The 25,332-nt window shown below is 39.2% G+C and overlaps 1 long non-coding RNA gene across 1 annotated transcript; it reads left to right on the forward strand.

The window, feature by feature from the left end:
* The first annotated feature begins 741 nt into the window (after positions 1-741).
* On the forward strand, positions 742-25,303 carry LOC132367019 (uncharacterized). The gene is made up of 5 exons (XR_009503640.1): positions 742-809; positions 17,193-17,353; positions 18,640-18,874; positions 19,307-19,491; positions 25,252-25,303. It is a non-coding gene; the product is annotated as an uncharacterized LOC132367019 (long non-coding RNA).
* Positions 25,304-25,332: the final 29 nt, after the last annotated feature.

A 25,332-nucleotide genomic window follows, 5' to 3' on the forward strand; every position in this document is an offset into this window, starting at 1 on the left:
CAGGGTGGGAGGAAGGTGTGGCATGGGAATGGGGGTGGCGCTGGAATGCAGTGCTTAACTCAAGGAGGGGCAACCCAAGAGGCCCTGGCCCCAGGAAAAGTCAAGTCAAGGGGGATGAACAACCAGAGGAAGTAATCATCGAAAGGGACTCGGGAGAGAGGGAGACTTCATGGACAAGTGGCAGGTCAGAAACCAGGAAGTCGGGCTGCGCTTTCTGTAGGGGCCTGTGGCATCAAGGCAACTGGGACATTTTGTACCATAGTTGGGAAGTGCCTCAAAGGGACATTTTTACCTGAGAGATCGTTCTCAAAACATCACTTTAAATTAGATTACTCCACTTCCTAAAACTGTCCAAGGGCTTCCTGTTGCCTATGGGATAAAGTTCTAACTCTTTATATATATATACCAGCTTCTTTGTAACTGGGACCCCATGTGCATTTCTAGTATTTTTCAACACCATTACCCAACCTTTTAATCCTCTAGCCCAGTGGTTTTCTAACAGTATTGTGACTTGAATGAAGCTGCATCGGAATTGTCTAGAAGGCTTGAAAAAACAGATTTCTGGATCCCGATCCTCAGAGTTTCTAATTCAGTACATCTGAGGTGGGATCTGAAATTCTGTTTCTTCCATGTTCCCAGGTGACGCTGCTGGTCTGGGCAGCATACTTTGGAAACTACTGATCCAGCCACACCCTCGACTGTTCTGTGCACCAGCAGCATCAACATCACCTGGAAGCCAGTGAGAAATGCAGGTGCTCTGGCCCACACCAGACCTGCTGAATCAGAATCTGCATGAAAAAGAGCCTCAGGTGATTCCTGTGACATTAATGTTTGAGAAGTACCGTTCTAGTCTAATAGTCCTCTACCCTGGCTGCACCTTAGAATCACCTGGAGAGCTTTAAAATTTTAATTTTAAAATTTCATGGAGGTCCGTGCTCCACCCCTAAAATTCTGATTTAATCAAGCTGGTGGTAGGGTCAAGGAATCTGCAGTTTTAAAAGCTCTCTAGGTGATCTTGATATGCAGAATGGTGGAGAATGATTGCTTGCCCTGCCCACACAGAACCACCACCACTTGCCAGACATAATGCAGCCGCCCTCCCTGTTGTTACTGTGCACCTGCTGTCCCCTCAGCCTGCAACAAAACTTCTCCTCATTCTTCAAAACCCATGCTACCAAACCTCCTCTGGGAAGAGGTCCCTGAAGTTTTCCCCAGCAGAGTTAACTGCTTCCCTCTTTGGAGTTTACTCTTTGTGCATCCTGTTGTAGGTAGATCATATCAAATTGTAATCATGTATTTTCATGTCTCTTTCTCTCACTAGGGAAAACTAAGCTGTGAATATCTTTGGGGCAGGGACTCTGGTTTATTTACTTTTTTAAACTGTAGAGCCTAGCTTCTGTACAGTTGGTTCTCTGTATCTGGTTCTCTATATCTCTGTTGGTGATTAAATGCACAAAAGAGTTGAGTCAGACTTTGAAAACCAAGTAAGCATCCTCAGATGTTCTCAGTCCCCCAGTCGTCCCCGCCTGAAAGTTACCCCCAACCCTGCCAACTCTTTACTGTCCACCCAAAGAAAACAAAAGGAAGCAAACAAGCAGAACAACAAACACCACAGAACAGAGGTGTGCATAACATACAAGTCTCAGAAGGAATATGTGGGAACAGATTGTAAGATCCGGAAGGGCAGAAGTTTTTGTGGGTTTTGTTCCTTGCTATATGGAAAGGACTAGATTGAATGAATGGATGTTGAACAAGTGGTGATTATGAGGCAGCTTTCTTTTCTCCTTCTCCTTTCCCATTTATCATTCACACCAGTGACCCTAGGCTCTGTTTTGAATGCTGTGCCTTATCCCACGACAGGATCACCGGAGCTCCCTTTAAGGATGTTCTGGCTTTAGAAATTTGCTTACCCCAACCAGTATTTGCCAGCAAAGTGTGAATCAACCTCCAATAATATCCTAAGTGCTTCTTAGTGGCATGGTAATCTTTCAGACTGAATATAATATAGTCATAAGACCCTAACGTCTTCGTTATTCACCCTCACCCCAACACACACACACACACACACACACACACACACGAGGGAAGAGCCTGAGTTACACTGAGCTATTATACATTGAGCATCACTTGGCAAACCAGGACTCCACACTATGTTCTGCCCTTAAGAACTCAGAAGTACTTCCTGCCCAGTGGACTGAATCAGCACTGAATTTGACCATCTCTTGATGACTGCTTGTCTTGCTGAATCACTGACAGAGAATGACAGAATTCTAGAGCTGGAAGGGATCTTAGAGATCATTTGGTTTAACCTCAAGTGTTTGATGGATGAGGAGGCTGAGATCCAGAGACATGTCACTTGCCCAAAGTAACACAGCTCTTTAGCCTCTGAATAAGAGCATCAGCTGGTGCCCTAAGTTCTGGTCATCTGCATTTTCTATTTACCTTATTACCAGCTCTAGAATCTGCCTTAACGCTGGGTCTTAAATTACTTCATGTAGGAATGGCAAGTCATTCTCTGTTCCTTATGACAAAAGAAAAGGACTTTAAAAGAGAGTTATGATCCTTAAAAATCAATCCTTTTAGGTTAAAAGTGAGGTTAGAATGTGTTGAAATGCATTGGCCTGAGCTTGAAATAACAGATGGTGATTTTTTTTTTTGTTATTCAACTGAAAGCATTAGCCTCCATTAAAGTTTTTCTCAAAGCCAAATTCTTTTTTCCAGATTTAGAACTTCACAAAGAGACAAAACCAAAACAATGTCTCAACCAAGCTTATTTATTCACTATCCCACAGATACACTTCTTATTTGTAGAATATCCTCTCCTCTCTGTTCCACATTTTTGGTCCTGACATGTTTTTCCAAATCTAGTTAAATTCCTCTCCTCTCTAAATGTCCTCTTGACCACACACCTTGCCTGAAATAGTTTCTTCTTCTTCCTAACTTCTTTAATATTTGTTAGAGAATTTAATAATTATGTATTCATTTTATTGTGTTTTAGGAAAATGTATTACTAGCATATCAGACTCATGATTTCACAGATTTTTTTTTAAAGGCGATTTAATTGAAAGCTGTATCATTTCATTATTGCTGTAAAACAAACTAATCCAACACAATGGCTTAAAAGAAGGATACTTTACTGAGCTCATGATTCTCTGGGTCGGTAGTTTGGGCTGGATTCAGTTGGAGTGAAGTCAGCTGGGTTCCTTCATGTGTCTGTGGTCAGTCAGCTGCAGGTTTGCTAAATGGTTGGGCCTCTGGGGGTTGCTGGCTGTCAGCTGGAGTCCCTTCCTTCTCCTCCATGTGGCACATTATCCCCCATTAGTGTTGTCAGGCTCTTCCTATGGCAGAGCCAGGGGTCCAACTGATGCAGCAGAATCATGAAAATCCTCTTGAGGCCACGGGGAACTGGCACACCATCACTTCTGCTGCATTCTATTGGTTGGAGCAACTCCCAAGGCCATTCCCACCCTGGAAGTGGGAGAAGCTACAAAGTCATGTTGCAAGGGGCATGGATGCCAAGAGGGGAGAAGAGCTATGGACATGTTGCAGTTGATCTACTTCAAAAGTAGATTTAAAGAAAAGTACAGGTCATAGGGGACTATGGTAAAGACTGTGAAGTTGTTACCCAAATGGCTGAATACAGATCATTACAATCCTCCCAACACTTAATCACTTACTGCCTTGTAACTATTTTGGTGTGACCACCCAGTAGCACTAACCTGGAGTGCAGTTGGAGTACGGCATTTCCTATGTCTTGATATTTTCTAGTTGGATTTCCAGAATTCTAGCCCCATCTAAGGCCTCCCTTCAGATCTTGGGATTGGAGTGTGTCTGGGGTGGGGGAGGGAGTGTGTTGGGGTAGAGGAAGATCCCTAAGGCATCTCACAAAATGTTGTTTTTCTCCCAACCTTCAGGCAGCAGACATAGTGGATCACTTCCAGTGTCTCTGGACACCAGTGTTGCTATCTTGCTGTTACACTGCTAGTTTGGGGCAGGTGTTTGACATAGTGATCAAGTTATTCTGACTTAGCCGTTGTGATATATCCAGGAAGATTTTGCTTGGGCATAATTAAAACAACTAAAATTTCAATTTAACAAAACATTGGTAAGAATGGACATTTTCACCCTACTCCTGAGCCCTGCCCCAGAGCTGAGATGAGGGGATGGGGTGAACCAAAAGCCATGTTAAGTGGTTGACAATGAGCCAGGAGGCTAACCTGGCTTCGGGCTGAAATGCTAAAATTAAGTTAGAAGGCATTGAAAATGTGGTCCCTATTAATTCAGATTTCCATAAGCAACTCCTTACATAACTAGAAAAATGCAAATTGATCCACTCTTGCTGAGGGAGAGTGCATAATGAAGTTGAACCTAAAAAAGAAGGAAGGAAGAAAGAAAAGAAGGAAAGAAGGAAGGAAGGAAGGGAGGGAGGAAGGGAGGAAGGGAGGGGAAAAGGAAAGAAGGAAGAAAGAAAAAAGAAGAGAAAAGAAAAAGCTCCTTACAGAGAAGACACTGACCTGCCAAGTACTTTCACAGTGAGTGACTGCAAATTACCTGGCACATTGAGAGACCACAGCAATCCTAGGAACATCCAGCCCATAGTTCCCTCGTGACAGTCACCGTAGTCGACCAAAATGCTAAGACTGTTTAATACATGATTTATTTATTTCCGAGGGTTGCCATAACAAAGTACCACAAACTGGACGGTTTAGAACAACAGGAATTTATTGTCTCACAGTTCTGGACACTACAGGTCTGAAGTTAAGGTGTCAGCAGGGCCCCACTCCCTCTAAAACCTGTAGGGTAAGGATTCTCTTTCACCTCTTCCAGCTTCTGGTAGCCCCAGATGTACCTTGGTGTCCGGCTGCAGAACTCCAATCCCCTGTCATTCTCCATGTCTGTTCACAATCTTCCCTCAGTGCAAATCTTTCTCTGTGTCCAAATTGGCTTTTTAATAAGGACACCAGTCATATTGGATTAGGGCCCAGTCTAATGACCTATTTTAACTCAATTGCTTCTGAAAAGACCCTCTTTCCAAATAAGGTCATATTCTGAGGGCTTGGAGGTTAGGACTTCAATATATTTGGGGGGAACACAATTCAACCCATGACACATGGCATGGTGCTATTTATTTGGAATAGATCATTTATTTTATTACCTAAAAATTGTAAACTTGCCTTGAAAATATATAAATTTAAGATATGACTCTCAAGAAGTTGTCTGGTTTTGAAAAGTCACAAAGGAAATCTACAGGGAACAAAAGAATTACCAAAAAATTAGGAAATATTTTACTATTAGAAAACTGAAAAAACAAGTTTTTAAATATATTTTGAACTGTATCTTTATTTACATGTTATCATTTATTGCTCTTATAAGTGAAAATCAAGTGGCAAATGGCTGTCTAATCATAAGAAATGGAAAAACAGTGAGATGAGGGCAATTCCAAAGACATTAAGTTGTTTTTTATGGTTAGTATATCTAATAAGTGCCTTGTCTTTGTAACCTCATATATCTGGAGCTCCACCTAGACTTATCACCCTGTGGTGTTACTGAGTGAAAAAATACATTCCAGGGTTAGGGCAATATAATCGGAAGCACTTCATCTTTTTTCAGTATCTTTTGACAAAATGCTAAGGTGGGAGAATATCCTTAATAAATAGTAAAATTCCAAGAGAGAACAGTCTTCTGTCTCCTTGTCTCCTTTATGTAGACACAGGTGCACACACACCACACACACACCCTGTCAGTGGCTTCTGAAGTGAATGATTCCTCTTTATTTTCTCCCTCAGACTCTTTTTAATACCAACCATGTGATTGGTCTTCCTCTCTCTCCTTCTCTTTCTTCTTGAGCCCTTTATTATAGAGAATAACCAACTCTCTCTGGTTCCTTTACATTTTTTTTCCTCCACTGTGCCTGTTTCTCAGGTGCTGCAGAGCAAAGGAGAGCCTAGCCGCCAATCCAGCAAGTCAAATCCACCCTCCTTAGAAGAGGAAGTGGGAGAGGCTGTGAATACTCAGACATTAATATTTTGTCAGCTGCTACACCTCAATATTTTTTGATGGTGTTACATTTTAATATAAATTGAGTGGTATATTAATATAAAACAAGTGGTTTTATTAATAGAAGCCACTTTCTTCCTGCAGCCATTAAATAAACTTTGAACTAATATTTTAGAATATCTCTTTGAGCACCCAATTATTAGCCCCCTGAGTGCACCCACATATGAAGATCCTGGGAAGAAGTGCATTTGTGATCACAGGCAGTAGGGTGTTGGTGAAGGAGAACAAAGTTGAAAAGCTTGGGATTCAATGTGAAAAGATGATGACTGAGAGAAAATGTTTTTAAAAAATCAGTAAAATCACTAAAGGCATGGAGAGTACATGGAGGTTAGCATAATTCTCTAATTCCAGGATATTAGAGCTAAGCTGAAGCTTAGAACCAAAAGGGAGGTATAATTCCAAACTGCAATTTTATTTTATTTTTTTATAGTTATTTATTTATTTATTTATTTGGCTGCGTTGGGTCTTTGTTGCTGCACACGGGCTTTCTCTAGTTGCGGCGAGAGGGGGCTACTCTTCGTTGTGGTGTGCAGGGTTCTCATTGTGGTGGCTTCTCTTGTTGCAGAGCACGGGCTCTAGAGTGTGTGGGCTTCAGTAGTTGTGGCCCGTGGGCTCAGTAGTTGTGGCGCATGGGCTTAGTTGCTCCGTGGCATGTGGGATCTTCCGGGACCAGGGATGGAAACTGTGTCCCCTGTATTGGCAGGTGGATTCTTAACCACTGCACCACCAGGGAAGTCTCCTAAACCACAATTTTAAAGTTAGTTTGCGTCTTTTAAAGTTTTAGCCCCATGAAAAAAGGGTTTGAAATGAAGTGATGTGTTTCCATGATTCCATGTTAGTAGTACTTGATATGCCCTCCCAAAGCTTTCCAATAAAATGCCTAAGAAAAGGCACAAAAAAGACACCACCAGAAAATAAAGAAAAGACCATATGCTGTGGTCTAGTGGGAATTTCTGCTAGAGAGAATTTCCGTGAACAGAAACACTGATGCATGTGCCCCCAGGGATAAAGTTACAAAATGGCTTTGATTGCCCCTTCTTCTCTTTCCCCATAAATCTGAGATGTCTTTATTAGGGAAACAGGTGGCTACCCCTCTCTGTAAGGGGGCTGTTTTCTGTGATAGACAGAGTTGTGTAAACTGTCCCACTTCTGCCCCATCATTTCTCCTTTTATATCCTTTGGAAACTAAAACTCCAAGTGTGCAACACAGCCAGGAGAGAGGATATGATTGGATTCACATTGCAGGTATTCATTGTCTCCATCCGAAGGTCCTAACTGGGTAGGGTGGAGTGTAGGTACACACGCATTTGTATTCATATTGTCTGAATGTTCCCCTACTTTATTTCTGTGGACCTAATCTGACAAAGAAATGTGTGGAAAATACAATAATTATGTCATGATTATTGCTATCAAACTAATTCTCCAAGTATTTATAATTACCCTACAATGTGAGTTCCTGGGCTACAATCTTCAGACCCTCTTTAAGTAATGTTGATGTTAGGGTATGGCACATTTTGGGGGGAGGAACCCTAACATAATGCCAAAGTGTCGGAATTACTAACGCATATTTTATAATTCTAGGAGTTACGAGGTCACATTTGGTGCCTTTAATCCCTTGGGAGCAATTTGAAAAAGAAAGATGGAATCTAACCAAGGGCAATGTAGAAACATTGAAGAAGTAAGTGGAGGGTTTGCAATTGCAATGGGAAAGGATTCTTTTAAAATCCAAACCCAAATTTTAGGCCACTACATTAACATATATAGTGTTTAAAGTTAATTATTTTTGTATAGTAAAGGGAAAGAAGGAAAGGAAATTTTGCCCTAAAACTTATTGTCTAATTTTTTTTAAGTAACATTTATTTTTTCTTTCAATTTGAAAATTAACATCTGCTTACTGTAGAGGACTTTTAATATGATAACACTGTATTACTATAAAATATTTAAAAATACAGTATAATACTATAATACAACTAATATTATATCGTACTTACAATACCCAGACATTATTCTGACCGCTTTATATACATTAGCCATTTTGATTTTCACAACTCCTCAGATAGGTATTATTAGTCCCATTTATAGATGAGGGAATGAGTCATAGAGAAATTAGTTAGCATGTACATATTTATGGTCTTTTGTCATTTATCATTTCCTTTTATTGTCTTCTGTTTTTGAAGATCACTAATAGCTCTCCTTTAATTTTTTCAAAAACAGTGTTAACCTATATTTTTTCTAATTATCAAAGTAAGAAATGAAATGGTATTTTCAGATTTTCTTCTATATATGAATGAAGAATTAACACTTACTTCCTTTTCTCACCTCCGTTTCTAGTCTTTGTTAATGTAATCTGGAATTTAACGTGATTATTTTTATATTATATATTCTTTTTTCTTCCAGGATTACAATTTAACAAGCATATTCCATTTTGTAGTGAAGTTTACAATTATTTAGATTTATCTCAAAATGTTTTCAATGCTGTTGCCAATTCTTTTACATCTTTTATTTTTCCCTTTAATCTTGACTCACCTCTTAATCTTAAAGGTTATTGTTTGCTTGCTTGTTTTTAGGAGGATAGGTAAGTAAAATCTTTTAGTCCCTCATGGACATGAATTGTCTTTTGATTGCCTTCACATCTATCTGAGTGAATTCTTAAAATCTGGGTTGGAGCATTTCTCTCCTGAAAACTCTGAAGATGTTATTCCATTGTGTTCTGGCCCTTAGTGTTGCAAAAGAGACAGGGGACGCCAGCCTGGTTTTGGTTCCATTATGTACATGTTTGTTTTACTAAATACCTGTAAGGTTTTTTCTATATCCATATAATTCTAAACTTTTTTCAGAATATGTCTATGCATGCATCTTTTTTTAAAAAAGGAGGCAAGAAGCATACTGGTTAAGGACTCAAGCTTGGAAATCCAATAGCATAGATTGAATCTCAGCTCTGCTTTTGAGTTGAGACCTTTGTCAATTGACCCTCTCTAGCCTCAGTTTCCTCAACATAAAGTGGGATAATGATAGCACATTACTGCTTAGGTTTGTTGTTAGGATTCAATGAAATCGTGGATGTGAAATGCATAGCACAATACCTGACCCATAGTAAGTGATGTTATTATTGTTATTAGGCTTGTCTGGGACATTGTTTACCCTTTCAATCTTTGTACTAACACAAAAGTCAAAGCAGACTCACATGAATCATAGATCTTATTCCTCATCAAATTTTCCTAATAATTCCAAGGATAGAGGCAATCACCAGGTTGAAACAAAGCATTATTTCACGGAGGAGCCTGAAATCATCAGAAGCTTGCAGAAGTTGGCCAAAATGTCTCCTTTTTTACACTTTGGGTTTTGGTTTTGGTTTTGAATTAACCACTGCATTTTGAACAATGTGTGTGGAAATCTTACTCACAAAAGGGGCCATTAACCTCTTCCATTCCCCACTTCTTCATGTTTACACGGTTCATGGGAGTTATAGTTGCTGACAATGTAGAAAAAGTAGAATAAACAGGTGATAGAGGATAATATTCTGTATATATATATATATATATATATATATATATATAATTCCTACAGTAGATGGGTGTATTCTCAGTATTCTAGTTGGTAAAGACCTTGGCTTTCCTAACAGGGAAATAAAAGTGGTAAGAATCTAAACAAGACCTCTTACTTTCTGCAAAAGTGTAGGACGTGTGTTCTGAGGCAGGAAATAAAACATGTGATATCTTCTGCTTTTTTTTTTTTTTAACATCTTTATTGGAGTATAATTGCTTTACAAGGTTTTGTTAGTTTCTGCTGTAAACACTTGTTCTGGGGAAAGCCAGCTGCTGAGTTGTGAGTATACTCATGCAGCCTTGTGAAAAAAACCCACATTGAGAGGAACTTAGGCCTCCCACCAACAACGAGCACCAATCTGATAGCCAAGTGAGTGAACTACCTTTGAAGAAAATTCTCTAGCTCTAGTCCAGTTGAGTCTAGGCTTCTTCAGATGACTGTAGCCCCAGGCTGACATATTGACCACTTATGAGAGACCCCAAGTCAGAATCTCACAGCCAATCCACTCTCAAATTCTTTTTCTTTTTTTTTAAATGGATAGACATATATATTTTATTGCTTGTCACATCTCTTCATGACCTCGTGTTTATACTACAAAGGCTTTCTCTTCCTTATGATTAATTTTTGTATGTTATTCTTTTTTTTTTCACTCTCAAATTCTTGACGCACAGAATCTTTGAAAACAATAAATGTTTATTTTATTTATTTTTATTAATTTTTTTATTGGGATAAAATTAATATTATATACAATTTACATTTTCACCATTTTAAAGTGTATAATTCAGTGGTTTTTAATGGTATATTCATGAAGTGCACCCATCACCACTACCTAATTCCAGAATACTTTCATCACCCCAAAAATAAATCCTGTACCTCCTAATTCTTCCCCCCCTGTCATCCCCTGAAAATCACTAATTTACTTTCTGTCTTTATGGATTTGTCTATTCTGGACATTTCATATAAATGGAATCATACAATATGTGGGGTGATTTATTATTCAGGAATAGATAACAATTACTGTTCTTTTAGTGCATAGAACAATTGACATAGAACAGATTCTTTTCAACCTAATTTCATTGGCTTTGTAGTTAGAGACAGTCTCTTCAATATTCTGAATAAATTGACATTCAGTCTTGTTATATTTTTTTTCCAGTTTTTTGTTTGTCGTTTCATAATAATTTTTGTGGAATTTTGGGAAAGGCCATGAGTGAGGCTGTGTATTAGTTATCCATTGCTGCATGTCAAATTACCACAATGGTGGCAGTTTAAAACCATATACATTTATTATCTCACTGCTTCTGTGAGTCAGAGCTTGACTTAGTTGTGTTTTCTGCTCAGGCTACAATCAAGGCATCATCTGGGCTGCATTCTCATCTGGGGGCTTGCTTAGGGAAGAATCTGCCCAAGCTCACTCAGATTTGGGGCAGAATTAATTTTCTTGTAGTTGTAGGACTGAGGGCTCCAGTTTCTTGTTGGCTATTCCAAGTGGTCACCCTCAGTTTCCCCATGGGTTTCCCCACCATGGCCACTTACTTCACGAAGCCAGCAGATAGAATCTCTAGAAAAAGTGTGCTAGCAAGATGGGGTCTCATAAAATGTAATCTAGTCATGGAACTGACATCCCATCATGTTTGCTATATTCCATTGGTTAGAAGCAGGTCACAGGTCCTGCCCACACTCAATGGGAGAGAATTATCCAAGGTGTGAGCACCAAGAGGCAGGGATCATGGGGCAGGGGGTGTGGGCAGGCATCTCCAGAGTCTGCCATAGACAGCAAACCAAATACCATTTTAAACAAGATGTGGGGAAAAATCCTGCACATAATCAAACTCTTTTCCATTTTACTTTAATTCGTTTCTAAAAGACTAGAATTCATTTGATGTTACTTTTACAGTCTATATTTACTCTCACGTTTTATCATTTTTGTTACACGATTATCTAGTTTTCTTTCCACAGAAAAAGAGATTTTATTTTCTGAACATTGCTCCAGCTCAAAAATGGAAAAACTAATTGCATCTAGAGCTAGCTTTAATGGCGCTGAGGTCTCCATATATTTACTCTCTTGAAAACTTTATGAGGCAATGTACCATAATGCTTATGAACATGGGTTCTGGAATTAGGAAAACCTGGGTTCAAAATCAGGCTCTGTCATTTACTAGCTGTGTCACCTAAGACAAGTGACTCAATTTCTTCATCTTAACATAGGAATAATAATAACATCTACCCCATGGGCTTATGAGTATTCAAGGACAGAATGCATGTAAAGTGTTTAACACACCACCTTATATATTGTAAGCACTCTACTGATGCAAACTTATAATAACAATAATGACAATAATAATGATTATTGACCTAAAGAAGAGAGTTTTAAGAAGGAGGAAACAATAGACAGTATGGCCTAAAAGTCAAGTATGATAAGGACTGAAGGATGTCCAATAGATTCAGCAGCTGGAAGGTCATTGGTTTTCATGGTAAGAGCTGTACCAGTGGCTGGGGGTACGGCCATAGCTGTACTGCAGTGGAGGTGCAGAGGGAATGGGAAGTTAGGAAGAAAAAGCAGAAGAGAAGGGCATTGGCTCTGGCAGGAGAAACTTTGAAGGAGGGACAACAGGGCAATATCTATGATATGCCCTTTACTGCTACATGATATGGGTAACAGGGTTCACCTCGCAAGAACAGTATATCCAGCAGGTCCCCAAATTTGTGCAGGAGATTCAGTCTTTTCCTCTTTGGGTTAGTGCATTTCTAGCTCTTTCTTATAAGAAAAATTTTTTAAATCCAAACTTCTATTTCTGGCTTCTCTATAGTTTGCTAAATTACAATTTGAATATTTAAAGGTTTCCAGCATACATAACAGCCTGACACAATAAATGCAAAAAAAGAAGCTGATCTGTAAGAGGCAGGGGAGAGTCGTAAAAAGTTACAAATTCCCAGCTGGCATGGGAATGAATGGTGGAGACTTTGAGCATTTGAGGGGAATCAAATGCAAGCCAAAGATGGTAGATTTAGAGGTTTTACTATTGCACACTAAATTGCAAACCCATTTGGCATGTGACCAGCTATCAATATGGGTAAGATGCAGGAGCTGATGTTTATATTTTTTCTGAGCTAGTTAGAGGATTTATCTGTGTGGTAATAAGCTTTCTAAGCTGGAACAGTAGGGAAGATGCTTGAGTTTGGAATTTACTATTATTCCACCTAGCATTATATTTCGTGCCAGCAGTCACACTTTATCCGAGAGCTTTCTGAATAATTTCAGTTCATCAACAAGAAGGAAGAATAATTCCTCAATGGTAAGGGCCGTGAGCTGAATGCTGTGCCTTTACCTTAAAGGGGTAGTGGAAATATTGCATGATGTAGTATCTGGACATTTATAGAGCCAAGGAACTCCTGAGTTCTCCCCCTTGGGAGTGCTTATGGAAGCTTTAATAAACTGTTACTGTGAGGCAGTAGAAAGGGCCTGGGCTGGAGTCACAAAGTCCATTACTTACTGTGTGAACTGGGTCACTTCATGCCCTCTCTAAGCCCATTTCCTCTGCTGTGAAATGGGACAATTATATCAATCTCATGAACTGTGGTACAGTCGAATGAGATTCTGGGTATCTGGCATGTTGAAGGTTCAATAAATTCCTCTTGAATTTGGATTCCTAGCACATCTCTACTTTCTATTCAATAAATTGAATTCTTTCTGTGAATATACCCTGAGTAATAACATCTAAGTTCCATCCCCCCAAATGTGGAGTAGTGAGTTATTTGTTCACAGTTACTGCTGCAGTCGTGCAGTGTGGTGAAGTGACATAATTTTGCTGCCCAGGAAGGCAGGAACCCTGGCTGTACCTCTGACCTACTGAGTGACGTTGAGAATGATATTGACTCTCTGAGCCTACTTGCTGATTTGTAAATTATGCCACAGGGCGGTTTGTGGTGTGGAACAAATACATTCGAAGTTTTCTTCTGTTTTGAATATTCCCAAGGTAGATAAGAAAGTTCTTTCCATACTGGGTTATTGAGTCGTACCTTTGCTCATAGTAATTCATTAAGAAGCATTATTACCAGTAACTCTAAATGATTCCCACAGAAGAATTTAGCAGGTAATGAAATCATTGACAATAAATGAATTTGCTAACTAAAATGTGGTACAGTCCTATGAAGAAGATAATTTGTTTTATTATTATTTAGATGTATTAAAAGAAGGTCATTATCATTCAGTTCCTGAATTGTATTGCATGAATATTTGTTGATTTAGCAAATAACAATTTGGCTTGCGTTCTATACAGGCCACCTAGGCAATAGTGTCAAACAGGAACATGGGCTCTTTGGACGTTAGAGGATGGGAGGGTCTGTATTCTGATCACTTGCCGTACTGCTGTCCTAAAATACACCTTTGCCTGCAAAGATTCTGCAGGCTAATTTCAGCAGCCGGGAAACTGCCCGGGCTGTCATGGGCTTTAAGGTACGCTGCTGCACGCAGTCACCAGCGGGCATCTGTCTCTAGATCTAGGGGAGCTTGCAGTGATGTGACCTCAGCCCCATTATGGAGCCTAATGCAAAGTGATAAGTCATAGATACAGATCCAAATATTTTTGTCAGAATAAATGTGGGACTTGTTTAAAAGTTGTATACACACACAGAAAAGAGTTACCTAGATCACACAAGGATCAATGCTGATCTTATTCAGGACCAACTACTGACACAGACTAGCAGGGAAATTACATAGAAGGAGTCCTTATGCTTCAAGGTGCTTGGGACATCTGCCTTATCATGGGGTCCTCCTATATAGCCACCAAGCTCTGTAGTCAGCCAGACCCAGGTTCAATTCCTACTGCTGCTTATTAGCTGTGCAGCTTTGGGCAGGTTTTCTTTTTTGTAACGTGAGGCTAAACATAGTACCTACCTCACACATGGTGAATGTGAGAATTAAATGAGATAATATATATTATATGCTTTGTAAAGGGCTTTTCACTTAGTAAACCCTGAAGTGTTATAATTATTCATGATTATTTTGTTATTTTATTATAATAAAAATTGGGGGCTCAGAGAAAGTTGCCCAAGGTCAGACAGCTAACAAGTAACTGGTAGGGCCAGGCTGAGCGCCCAGGTCTATCTGCCTATGATTATACCACGCTGCTGCAAAAGGGAGGTGAACGTGGTTACACCAACAGCAAAGGAAGAACAGGCTGACTAATTCTACTGTGGGACAGTCGATTCTGGGCAGAATCTTGTCCATCGGGAACAGAAGGAAGTGTCAATCTACAACAATCCTTCCCACAGGCTACAGACTCTAAACCTGGGCCTCAGGGGCACTCCTGAAACCAGTCAAACCAAAGCGGACCTACTTGTGAACTGGGGTTAAAATTTAACAAAATAAACAGTGAGCAGTGCAACAAGTATAGCTCCTTTATTTTGTATAACTTCTCTTTTGTCTTCCTCTGTGCCGCTGTCATACCCCCCGTCGACACGGTGTACTCTGGCAATCTCCTTCCAAATCCCAAAATTCGGAGTGGGGCACAAATGCCTCTGGTTTTCCTTCTCCCAAACTTTCTGGAGTTTTCTTTTGCACAGCCTTTAAGGTGCCAATTTGAAGCAAAGGTGGGCAGGGGAAGCCAGGGCCCTAGCATCTGACCTCTCGCCTATCTTTTCTTCTTCTTTTGGTTTAAGAAATTTATTTTCTATTCCTGTCTTATAGGAACTTTCCTTGGGTTACCTCTGAGTCCACTCTACCCACAGCTTAGAGAAAAACTATGTATTTTCAGACATATAAGCATTGTTTCTTATTTAAAAAGGAGATTTTAGAATTTATAAATTTTTTTTCTCTCTGCAACATTTGGCCTTCAAGTCTTTATCGCTATTAAATTTTTAAAAACACTTTTGTTGGTGTGGTACTGACCTCCTCCTTCCCTAGGACAATATGACCCTTGACCTATCTTTAAGGCAGATGGATGCATGGGAAAGAAAGAAAATAACACCTGGATTACTCAGAAGTTACTGAGAAAATGATTGAGGATACTTAAAATACATTATCCCCATGACACTGGTGAAGATCCATGGTTATGCCATTAGGATGGATCTTTCGTTCATTCACTTGTGAATATTTACAGAGAGCCAACAGAGACCAGGCACTGAGGATGGCAATAAACAACTTTCCCACTTTTCACAGCCCAGACAATAGCCCTGAGATCATCCACAGATACAACTGTCTGATTTTCATAGAGCCTTGGAGAGGCCTTGCAGAAAATGAGTTGGTGTTTTTCTGGACTGTCTGTAATGAGCATAAAGATACTTGCTTTTTGAGGTACCATTGCATCAAGCCCTCTGTTCAGGGGTGCTATATCCCAACCCTGTCTACATTTTGTATTGGTTATTTATTTTTGCCATGATGGTGATGGCTTGCAGGGTCGGTAGAATGGACATTTCCTTCTAAGGTGCCTTCTTATAAGCACTTGCTCTCCGTTTGCTATTGAAAGAGCATCTTGGGATACAATTATACAATCTCAGATGAATAGTTAATGGGATGAACTAGAAATACAGGAGGTTTTTCTGATGATGATTCATGTCCTGCCAGTTTAGGAGTTGTTTTAACTTGAACTTATCACAGAATTAAAAATCAAGAAACCTGGATTTGAACTCCGACCCTGCGTCTAGTTCTTGACATGGGGTAAGTTACTTTACCTCTCAGAGGTTTCATTTCTTTATCTGGAAAATAAACACTTGGACTAAATGGTCTCTAAGGGCGCTTCCAGCTCTACCAGACTGTGCTTCTTCAGCATAGGTGTTTTTCTTCTTCAGGAACTTTGTGTGGAGCCAGGATGTGGTCTTGCTGCAATCTTCTCTGGTTGTATAATTTTTGGGGATTGGATAGATTGTTATCATTTGTCAATTTTCTAGTTTCATTTTCTGGACACTGGTAAGACATACTCCCACCAGTCTTGTATGGGAAAGCATTGAACATTGGAATCTTACCATGTACCAGGCACTATGCTAAGCACTTTATAGGCATTCTTATAACAATCCTATGAAGTAGATATCTTTTATTCTGTAGTTTATAGAAGAAGAAACTGAGGCTTAGAGAATAATTTGTCAAGATCACAAGCTAAGGACTTCCCTGGCGGTCCAGTGGTTAAGAATCTGCCTTCCAATGCAGGCGACGCGGGTTTGATCCCTGGTCGGGGAACTAGGATCCCACATACCACAGGACAACTAAGCCTGCGTGCTCTAGAGCCCGCGTGCTGCAACTACTGAGCCCGTGCGCTCTGGAGCCTGTGCGCCACAACTAGAGAGAAACCCGCGTGCTGCCATGAAGAGCCCGCCTGCTGCAGCTAAGCCCCAACGTAGCCAAATAAATAAATAAATATTTTTAAAAAGAATAATAATTAAAAAAAAAAAAAGACTCCACCCTCTCAATCCAGGGGGCACATGTTCAATCCCTGGTGGGGGAACTATTGATAAGATCCTGCATGCTGTACGGTGCAGCCAAAAAGAAAAAAAAAAAAATCACAAACTAATTACAACCAGGGCCAAAATTCTAATGGTGAGTCTGTCTGGCTCAAAGCCAGGCTCTTGACCTCTAAATTATCTGTTTTGTGCACCAGTTCCTTGGGTGACGCCTGATCAGTCAAGGATCCAGGATCCTGAGGAATGAAGCTTATCCAAGTGCTCTGACCAGTGTGACAGCAATGCTAAGCACCGCATGGAAATGAGCAGCACTGTTTTCAGAATAAGCTTATCATGTAAAGGTGTGACTTCGAGGAAGGTGGGTCCTATGAGCACATACCATTTTCTGACAAGACCTCTAAATCAGAGGTCCCCAAACCCCAGGCCACAGACTGGTACCAGGCCGCGGCCTGTTAGGAACCGGGCTGCACAGCAGGAGGTGAGTGGCGGGCGAGCCAACACTGGCATTACCACCTGAACAACCCCACCCCATCCATGGAAAAATTGTCTTCCACGAAACCGGTCCCTGGTGCCAACAAGGTTGGGAACCGCTGATCTAAATGTGTGTTGCTGAGCAGAGATGACCAATCAACCGTGTGCTTCTTTTTTTTTTTTCTTTCTACTGTGATTTCTTATTCCTCATGAAGGTACATTTATTTGAAAACCTCTCCTCTATGTTTGGCTAGTAAGAAAGTTACAAAATGGAAATGCCTCTCTTGGCCCCTTTGGCCCTCCTGGAGCCATACATTTCTTGTTGCCAGAAGCAAACAAGTCTTTCAAAGCAAGCAAGACTCTGAGGCTGTTTTTTTTGTTTTGTTTTTTGTTGTTGTTTTTGTTTTGTTTTTGCTTTTTTTTTTTTTAGTTTTTTGCTCCTTTAGGCTTTTAGTCACACAACTAGAGCTTAGAATTGAATTTCACCCACAGCACACTGTTGAACAGTCTGCAAGAACTCCACCGGGAGCCCCCTGGCAAAGGACGTGTGTGGGGCTTGGTTCTTCTTAGTTCACGCTGATGTTGCTACACAAGCAGTTCCTGCTATGGGCTGAGAAGGGAGGGCATCCATCACTTTTCAGCAGCTCTTGTTTCTAAGTGGCTGTTGTCGGAGGGAGCCCTTTGGAGTTGGAAGAAATACTATTTTCTATTGCCATTTGTTTGGCTGTGGCAATAAAGACAATTTCCACTGACATGAAGAAGCCATTCTAAATATTTTAATAGATGGGAATGGCTGCACTAGAATGATCAAAACAGCAAAGTAGCGATAGCAAGTATAATCACCAACATTTATGGAGAATTTTGCAGGAGCTTTGCACATTATCTAAGTAAATTCTTTCACCAAGCTTGGGTGATAGATATTATTATCTCCATCATGCAGATGATGTGTAGAGAGTTTAAGAGACTTCTCCAAAGTTGCCATTCCTGTCACTAGGAGAGCTGAACTAGAACCGGGGTCTCTCAGAATCCAAAGCCAATGATTTAGGCTACTGTGCAGACTACCTGCTTCCAAGTTTGAACTTTTTACATTGATTACATGTTGAAATATTTTGGATGCAATGGGTTAAAGTATATTATTAAAATTGATTTTACCTGTTTCTGTTAATTTTTTAGGATGGCTACTAGAGACTTTAAAATGACATAAGCCACTCCCATTATGTTTCTATTGGACAGTGCTAGACAAGGGATTAAATAACAGTGGAGACACAACTGGAGAAGTTGATTGGATCCCAAGCTTGGAAGGCCTTGAAGAACATTTACGAATCACCCTGAGTGTGCTAAATTTTGCCTACAACTTATAGAAATATACAATGTCTTCACTCAAGGTTCACGGCTTTTATATTGCCTGGTAAGTATAACTTTTAACATGTCAACATCCACAATTATTTGAGCCAGTCACCTTTTCCAGTTCTTTGCTTGTTGTGTTTTATGAAGTAGTTAAAAAGTTGGAAAAAGCTACCAAGAATGAAGGTAAGGAAAGAAGAGGGCACAGTAGTGCAAGGGGATTAGGAGACAGTTGTGTCATTTCCATCTAAAAGTGATAAAAACAAAGGCACCAAGCCATTAAAATCCAGGGTGTGCTCTCTGGCAGGCCTTTGGCAAGAGGCATAACTACTTACTTAAGTGGGTCACAGCCTGACTGTTAATTTCCATTCATGGAATTTGTTTCATTTTCTGGTGTCTCAGTTAGCTCCAAGGTGATGCTTTATAAATAGTTGTGAGGGCATTGTGTAGGTAGTCAGAGTTTCCAGAGTGGTCATCATTAACTTCTTTTTGTCAGTGTTTCTCCACCTTCCGATGAGGCTTCAGCAGAATCCGAGCTATTCTCCTGGAATCCAACCAGCAAGCTGTTATCAGAATTCTCCAGCAACTCCTGGATACCATTGCCAACAAGCTGGAAAGAATTGTGCAGGGGAAATGCCAGCCTTGCTGAATCAAGAAACTTCTTCAACCCAAAGTTGAATGGTAATTATCGTGGTGGCATTCATGGGACTGCAGGAGGTTCCATGAGCCCAGACCCGGCTCCACCATATTTGCTCAGTCCAGGGTATTGAAATGTTTCAACTCCAGGCAGAGAAGAGCCGGCAGAGGCAGGCTATGCAGGCAGCAGGTGTGGTACTAGCCCTCTGAATTCTGGGGTTTTTCTGGTGTGATTGGATTGTGGATAAAAGAATAAGAGCTGACGGTTGATAAAGGCTGTGCTACCCACAAGCTCATGCTTTTGATTCAGATCTAGTCCAGATGAGGATGAGTGGTCCAGTTTGGATAGTCCCCAGAGTAACTCTAATATGGAAGTTTAGTTGAAGCAGAGCTGTGTAGTCAAATGAATTGAAGTTTAGCCATGATTCTTCGAGTTAACAGCTGCATGATCTTGGCCAAATCACTTCACCCCTCTGAGCTTCAATTTCCTCATCTGTAAAATGGGCATATATAAACTCCCTTCTGGGGTTGTTGTCAGACTTAACTGAGGTGTGCATGTAAAAACACCTGACCTCCAGCACAAGGAATGCAATGAATCATTCTGACTTTTCCCCTTTAGTGTGTTTATTATTAAAGCCTTAATATAAATAAATACCTTCCTTGTGAAACCAAATTCCAACCTTTGGTGATGATCATGCTTACTCTAGATTGTTTTTTTGACTACTTGACTTTGGAGATTGTTCACTTTTAATGATGGTGGTGGTGATGATGATGGTGATGAGTACTTCTCTTTTATTCAGTACCTACCCTGTGTTAAGTGCTTTTCCTATATTATCTCATAAAATCATCATAATAACCCCGTGAGGCAGGTATTATTATCCTCATTTGCAGATGAGGAATGAGGTTAAGAAAGATTAAGTGGCTTGCTCAAGGTTATAAAATTAGGTAGCAGAAGACCTGGGACTTAAACCCAGGTGTGAGTCCAACACTATCATTCTTAACCACTATGTTATATTGTATCCATGCTACTAGTTCACCTCATTTTTCCTCAAACCAAGAGATTTTCTGTGTCCACAAAAGGTATAAAGGGTGCGTGAAAAAGGAACTCTTCCCAGTTTTAAATATCTTTTATAGTTTAAACTTACTTGATATCTTATTGAAACAAAAATTTTTATGGAAAGACAATCAAGAAGTCATTTTGATGAAAGAAAATTGAATTTCTTATTCTCCATAGACATTTAGAGAATAAATGTAATTCGGTGGAGAAAAGAAAATAAATTATGTTTAAACCAGAATTTGAAAGAACTAATTATAGAGATATACACAATTTAGAAATAATTGTAGTACCTAAGGTTTATGAAAATGCTTGAGAATTTGTAGACATGAAAGCTTGTTTGTGTTCTTTTAAGATTCCAAATGTTACTTTTGTATAAGAGCTCAAAAGTTATGTAATACTCACCTGCTCTCATATCACAAGATATGAGAATATTAGATAAATATGAGAATATGAGAATATGAAAAAAATTCAGAAATTAAAGTAGACAAAGCTATTTCTGAGGCCAAAGAAATAGTACTTCAAATAATATAAAGGGACAAGCCATTGAGCATTTTTCATGGTGTGGGTGGGGAGGCACTCCTATCTGTTGAGTTGACACCATTCAAGGCTGTCATTTACTGCTGCCAAGAGAGTTTTATTAGAATTCTTTTTCTTGGGTTTTGCTCAAAAGAACAAATGCCATTCTAATGCCAATATTGTCAAATGCCATTTATTGCTTGGATTTACTTTTCTAAAATTTACCCTCTCTTTCTTAAATAAAGGTATGTCTCTCTCTAGGATACTAAAATCCCTAATTTTTTTTTTTTTTTATTGAAGTACAGTTGATTTGCAGTGTTGTGTTAGTGTCTGGTATATAGCAAGTGATTCAGTTTTTTATATATATATATATATATATATATATATATATATATATATATATATTCTTTTTCATATTCTTTTCCATTATGGTTGAAAAAATTAGTAAATTATAGGATATTAATAATAAATTACAGGATATTAAATATAGATCCCTGTGCTATACAGTAGGACCTTGTTGTTTATCTATTTTATATATAGTAGTCTGTATCTGCTAATCCCAAACTCCTAGTTTATCCCTCCCCTACTCCCTTTCCCATTTGGTAACCATAAGTTTGTTTTCTATATCTGTGAGTTGGTTTCTGTTTCATAAATAAGTTCATTTGTGTCATATTTTAGATTCCACACATAAGTGATATCATATGGTATTTGTCTTTCTCTGACTTACTTTGCTTAGTATGATAATCTCTAGGTTCATCCATGTTGCTGCAAATGACATTATTTCATTCTTTTTTGTGCTAAAAGCCCTAATTTAACTGATGATGAGATTATTCCAAATAAGTAAAGCATGTTTGAGCAACTGGCTTATCAATGCAATTCACATTAACTGCCTTGGAGGAAAATTAGTAAATCTCATTTTGGTATAATAAATAGCACCTTTTCTGTTAAGCTTGATAAAGGTAATTTTTTTTAAAAAAAGAAGAACCATTTTCACTTTATTAATCTCATTATTCTACTGAAATAGCCCAATGACCTCAACGTTGCTCACTTCATGGCTTTACTTGTACCTCTAAGAACTGATGACCATGCTTCCTTGTTGAAACACTTTCTTCGTTTGGCTTGAGACACCACTTTCTCTTGGTTCTCCTTCTATTCCACTGGCTGGTCAATTCCCCTTTACCTTCTGACTGCTAAGTGTTAAAAATTTCAGGGTGTAGCCCTAAAACCTTTTCATTTCTTACTCTTTATCTATTCCCTCTGTAATACCATCCCCAGTCTCTTAGCTTTGAAAGCATCTATACACCAATGATTCCCAAATTTACATTTCTAGCCCTCTTTCCTAAATTGAGGTCTCGTGGTCAACCATCTACTCAAATCTTGACTTAAATATCTAGTAGGAATCTCAAACTTAACCTGTCCAAAGTCAAACTCCTGATTCTCCACCGACATCCTGCATCTCAGGAAATGCTAGCTCTGTCTTTCTAGCTGCCAAAACCTTATTTTCTGTCTTCCTCTGACATTCCACCTCCGTCAGTAAATCCTATTGGCTTTACCTTGAAAATACTATTTTTCAAAAATCTGAGCACTTTTCACCACTTCCATTGCTATTTTCCTGGTCTAGGCTTCCACTGTATTTCACTCCCTCACCTGAATTATTTCAAAAACTCCCCAACTGGACTCTCCCCCCACTACAGTCTGTTCTCCACATAGAAGCAACAATGATCTATTTAAATTGCAGGTAAAATCAAGTTATTCTTTTTCTCAAAACTTTTAATGGCTCCTCATCTCATTCAGAGTAAAATCCAAAGGCAATATGACCTGCAAGGCCCTACATGACCTTGCCCTCAGCTACCTCATACTTTTACTTTTATCTCTTACCTCATACTTTTATCTGTTGTTGCCTGCCTCCTTGTACATATTCTGTTCCAGACACACCCCAGATTTCCTAAAACAAATACCTCTCTCACTTTTCAAGGTTATTTGCTCATATGTTATCATTTTGGAAATATCTTTCTTGAGTACTCTTTCCCTCCTCCCTGGTCTTCCTGTATCCTTTATTCTGCCTTATTTTTCTCTATAGCACTTTTTACCACCTGACACAATATATATTTACTTGTTTATTTGTTTATTTTCCCCATTAGAATATTAGCCTATATTCCAGATTCCAGGACTGGCATACTAGATGATTCCAACCAAGCCTCCCAGTTGAAGGCAATTTAAAAAGCTGAAACACACACACACACACACACACACACACACTCACACGCATTCTTACAAGCATTGGAGACCTACCGAGATATTAAGAGATTAGAACAAGGAAACAATTAGCATTAAAGAGGTGAGTCAAAGCCTTTTTGGACAGGATGATTTACTGATGATGAGAAGAAAATTGAAAAGCAGAGCTTCACTGAGACCTTGGGAAATGACCCACTCTGTAACCCAAAGGCCACAGGCTGAAATCTGGCTCTGAGGCTCTTTGGCAACTCACTGGAAGCGGTTGAGACACAGAGCTAAGCTTTTGAGGACTCAGATGCGTGAAGATTTGGAGACTGGCATTCATCTCCTTCAAAAAAAGAGAGGCCGTAGTATAATATCCCTTCTTCTGACTTGAGACACTCAAAGGCTACATCCTGGGGGCATGAGATCTGGATTTTAGCCCAACCTGCACAAAAACTCAAATCTTGGTCCTAGACTGCTAATCTACTCAGGTGTTTTGCAGGGGGAAAATACACTGTGGAGGAAAATAACATCATTCTAGGTCTTAAATTAATACCAAATGTAATTTTAATTTGTCCAGCAAAGTATCAAAGGTTATAAAACAAATGAAGATTCAAGACAAATGGCAACTAATGTAGTTCCAAACCACCTATCCACTCAGCATATGAAAAGGTGCTCAACATCATTAGTCATCAGAGAGATGCAAATTAAAACCACAACAACATACCACTACCCATTAAATAAAAAATAAAGAAGCCGCTGATAACACTGAGTGCTGGTGAGGATACAGAGCAGTTGGAACTTGCATGCATCACTGGTACTAGTGTGAAACAGTACAGACACTTTGGAAAACAGCTTGGCAGTTATTAAAAAGTTCAATGTACACTTAACATATGACCCAGAAATCCCACTTCTAGATACTTACCCAAGAAAAAGTAAGATATATATCCACACAAAAACCTGTTCACAAATGTTTACAGTGGCTTTATTCATACTTGTCAAAAAATGGAAATGTTTGTCAATTGGTAAATGGATAAACAAACTGCTATAAACATACAGTGGAATAGTACTCTAATATTTGCCGAGTATATTATTTAATAAGTATTATTAAATTATTAAATAAGTATAATATTTAACAGGTATTAATATTATATATTATTTTAAAAGGAGAATTCCTTTTTAAAAAGCCACATTGACCCTTTCAGCACTGGTCTGACAATTCAGTCACCTCTGTGGACAGCTGACAGAACATATGGAAGTTTTTGAGAGCTGGAGGATGATGAACCTTTAATTCAGGGAGGGCAAAAGGCTTATCACTTCACATTTCTCCCTTCCATTTGTCTCTCTTACTTCCTCATCTGATTCAGTGCTCCTTTGGTCCTTCCTGCTGTCGCCTGTGTTTGGGCTCATGGTCCCCTCTGATATGGCCAGACAGCCAAGGATGTTTTCACATGAAGGGCATTTGCCGTGGGCTCAGCTGCCTCACTAATTTAGCTGATGTTTTACATCCCCTGGAGCAGGAGGGAGAAGTAGACTTGTAACTTGAGGACAGGACCTTGTCTTGCGCTTCTGTAGTGACCCATCATGGCCAAGCACAGAGCCTTAGACATGGTAGGTGCCCAATACACGTTTGCTTTGTGTACAGATTTGGTTTTTTTAAAGATACTAAATGTAGTTCCTAGCGTCCTCAAGTGTAGTGAATGCAAGTTAAAATTACTCTGGCAGGAGTCATACTTAATTCATTGGAAGAGAAATAATAACCTTGATGTCCTCAATTTAAGAATATCAGCTATGTAATATATTTTCGTTCATTCGTGTATTCAGCAAATATTTATTGAACATCTACTATGTCCTAGATTCTATGCCAAATTATTTAGGTTAAAGGGATACATATCCAAGAACAAAAATCAATTGTTAATTACAAGTTTCAAAGATATATATTGGTTTTTGCATATTTTGCTTCCTGGTGAATTTATTTTTCCTTTTCCTTTTTTTTTTTTTTTTTTTCCCGTAAGGAAAGAAGTAGATGTTGTTATGCACAGATACCCTGGAACAGTGATTGGTGGCTGTCTCTTCTGTCCCAGTATGCTTAGAGG

This window comes from Balaenoptera ricei, chromosome 6 (genome assembly GCF_028023285.1).
Source record: "Balaenoptera ricei isolate mBalRic1 chromosome 6, mBalRic1.hap2, whole genome shotgun sequence".
Classification (NCBI taxonomy): domain Eukaryota; kingdom Metazoa; phylum Chordata; class Mammalia; order Artiodactyla; family Balaenopteridae; genus Balaenoptera; species Balaenoptera ricei.